A 3,946-nucleotide genomic window follows, 5' to 3' on the forward strand; every position below is an offset into this window, starting at 1 on the left:
AAGCACCTCTGACCAGGCATCCCAACTCACCTCACAGACTGTAGGTTCAAGGTGACATTCACAACGGGGTTTTAACACACTGCTAAGTTTTAAAGATAGAGTCAGCAAGGGGCAGAATTAATGTGATTTGAGGCTATGAACCTTCAGAATTAAAAGCAAAAGAGACTCCCAGTCAAGGGGGCCAGAATAAGAGGTTTCCTATGGGCAGGTTACACTGGATCAGTCCATTTTGGTCTTCCACAAATGCTTAGGCATCCAGTATGGTGCTGTGGGTTTGGGTCCTGTCTCAAAACACCCTTCTTGCCCGGTGGTTCACTCTTGGCTCCCAGTGAGGCTGCAGAAACACACAAAAAATGTTCCTTTATATCTTGGCATAAACAGGACAAAATTCCCTCCTAGAGGGAAAAGCAAATATTCCGTATAAGAAAGTTTCCTGTGAAAATCCCAAACTATCTTCAGCAGTTGTTGAAGCAGATGAGGAAAAGATGCACCACCCAGTCCATCTCTTTGCTATGGGATGATAACCCTGCTATCAGGACACAAAGTTGGGGTTCTCCAAAAAGGTTTGGCTGGACTTTGGCCTGTCTGCCATCAGATGCAAGGAGAGCCTACTCATCTAAGCTCAGTGAAAGGATATAACATGGGCTCATCAGTGTTTGCTGTGACACAGTGGGTACCACTAACTTGTTCAGACACAGCAGCTCAGCCACGTATCTCCATCAAAAGTTTGGGGATACATGAGGAAGTTTTCATTGTCAACACAGGCTCATGCTCAGTTTCCAAAGACATGGTCAACCACCCATCTCACACATGGCTCTGGGTCCCCAGGAGAACCTTTTTGTGGATGTTTCTAACATATTGGTCCGTCACAGAGGCGCACATCAGAGCTTAGATGACCCATCACAGTGATGTGTGGTACCCTTAGGACACTGCTGGTATTCTTCACTGCTATGACATGAGAAATAACAGCACAAACTGAGGCTTAGCTAGTGGAGGTCACTCTGCAGCACCACTTTGGAGAGTGGAAGAGTTGGGTTCAGGTTCTTCCCAACAGCAAAGATAACCCCAAATACCTTTTGGAGACCTCTGTGGCCTCTTCTCTCATGGCTTTTTTAGCTGCTGACATCTTTCAAATAGAGATTTCCCAGTTGCTTTCATGTTACTTGTAGGCACAAATCAATCCACCAGTGCTGGTTTTGTGTCTTGGCATCACACTGCCGATGAAACCCCCATGCTTACATCTCTGGTATCCACAAAATTAATTAATTGACAGAAACACAGGGATGTCATTGTGCCATGCAGAGCTGCCCACCAGCCCACAGGAGGTCAAGGGTTTTGGGATAAAACCCACATGCAAACCCCAGCTCAAAAGATGCAAGACAGTGCCAAACAAAACTGCTTGGGCTCCACATTGCTCCAGCTTCATTACGAAGAGGACACCCCTCCTAGCTTCCTTCTTACACAGAGATACTCTGTTCTTTTCCAGATGATTTGAATGTATAAGAGGGATTATTTAGTGTGAAAGGACCTGGAAAAGGTTCTTCTAGGCATGCAGGAGTAGCTTGAGACTGATCTCTCCATCAAAATCCCAGTCATTCCTACTCTGGGACTCCACTCAGCCCTGACCTGCAGCATCACCTCCCATTTCCCTTCTGTCCATCACCATCTCTCCTTCAACCTGTACACCAATCCCACCCTCAGAACTGCCAGCTACTCCTGTCCAGGACCTCAAATAGGCTCTAGGTATGTACGCGGTGATTGTCTTACTGCAGATAAGTCTATATCACCATACAGCTTTAGAAATCAGGTGAACTCACCTTCTCACCTTCCTTTGGGATGAGGGCAGAGATGTGACTCCAGGTATTTACTGGGCAAAAGTAATCCCGTAACCCATCACACTGCACTCAGCAGCAAGGAGACTTTCTGCAAATGGAGTAGTATATGGAGCCACAATCTTGTAAAGCACTAAGTTATCTGGCAGTTCCCAGAGCTCTTAGACTAAACTGCATTTTGCTGGTGTGCACTTACCCAAGCAGACATCAGTGTCTGGCTGCCAGGAGGTACATCTGGCTCAGGGATGGAGAGAGGCAAAGGCAGCATCTCTACTGAGCTGGTACCCAAGTGAACTTGCCCACCAAATGTGTACAAGGGGAGAGCTGCCTCTAGAGCAGTGAAAGACAGTAACCCTCACCCCCAGAGGGATATGGACAAGTGCCATTAACCAATGCTTGCACATCCCTTTCTCATGCACTAATTACATAGCACAAACACATGCATACATTAAGAGATGCTTTTGATGGCCCCAATTAGCTGTCAAGGTACCTTTTGTTTCTAAGGATCAATACAGTATAATGTAACAGTCACATGTTCCTTACTCTACAGGGTTGGTTTAACATGCTTTGTGGATCCCTTTGGCAGTAATTCCTCCTCTGTTCCAGCTGGCCTCAAAATTAATGTCACGTCATGTTCTGTAAGTCCTGACTTTTTAGGTGAAAGGTACATGGTGTTGTTCACATCAGTATTACACTGTAATAAATCAATTGCTTTCATATTGGAAGGATTTCAGGCAATTCACAACTTGTTCTCAGGAACTCCAAAGACAACCTGTCCGCCAGGCCCTGGCTGGTAAAAAGATTTAAATCCATAAAAGCAGGAAAAGGAGGGGGAAAAAACACATTTTGTTGCAGTATTTTTACCTGTTCTGTGTAGGATGCTGGAGCTAAGGCAGCAATGCCAAAGCTGCATCAGGCCTCATTGCACGATGTGGTGCACAGTACAAGGGAGCACCTGCACCATGGAGGTTATGGACAAAGCTGATAGAGGGTAGAAGCCTGATTTCCCTTGACCAAATAGCAGCAGAGACAAAAGTAAAGTTTCCCTTCTGATTGCCATATCCTAGAAGAAACTGCTTCCAATTTTCAGAAAAGCAGCAGGAAAAGGGGAATGAGGGACTGAACATGGCAGGGCAGAGAACCCAGCACCCTGAAAGGTGCCCAGAGAGAAGTTGACTACATCTTTACCAAGTAAAACTTAAATTCCCCTGCTCCCAGGAACACATGTGCAAGATGGGAAGAGGCTGAACTTGAAAGGGGAGCCTTTTTGCTGCCCCCAGATTAGCCCAAACTGTGTGACAAGTTGTCCTCACTTAAAAACCAACGTTGTTAACCTTGAAATCTGGATTATTCATCTTTCAACATGTGTCCCATCAGGAGCTGCCAAAAGAGCTGTTCTGGAATCGTGAGTGCTCATCCTGTTTGATTCTAAGCATATATGAATGCATGATTTAAGAAGACATCATTAAAAGTACATTAGGTTTAATTATGCTAGCAGCCACAGACAGTGGGAGCATCAGCTTAATGCAGAATGCATAATTAGATCAGACCTAATCCATTAGATTCATATTTGTTAAAGAAAATGCTCCTTGTCTATGTGTCACTACAAAGTGATCCATAGGATTTGGAGGAATGACTCTTTTCTGGGAGCTACTGCCCTCTTCCTTGCTCCCTGCTCATTACCCCTGTGCATGCTGCTGAGCCCTCACTCAGGTCATTGCACATCCAGTTTAACAAAAGCACACAAAGAAAACAGAGCAAGAAGATCCTCAGCCCTGGCAGCCAAGCCCTGGGGAGGTGCTGCAGTGGTTTAAGCCATTATGGGTCCATATCTGCTTTTCAAGGACCTGGCACTGCCAGAGTGGTCTGCAGATGCAGGCGTGCACCCCGTCCCAGGTGGGTGGATGCTCTCACAACCCAGTTAGACCAGTGCAGCAGTGCTCAGGGATGGAAATGGGTGGTCTGATGCCCTTTCATAGATTCCAGACACTGTTAGCTGCAGAGTGGGTTGGGACAACTTTCCAAACAAAAGAAAGTAGAAAGATGAAAGTATAAAAATAAGCCAAAATAATGGAAGCAAAAGTGTTCCAGCTCCTTCCAGGGCCACCACACAA

Source organism: Psittacula echo (genome assembly GCF_963264785.1).
Source record: "Psittacula echo genome assembly, chromosome: 11".
NCBI classification, from domain to species: domain Eukaryota; kingdom Metazoa; phylum Chordata; class Aves; order Psittaciformes; family Psittacidae; genus Psittacula; species Psittacula echo.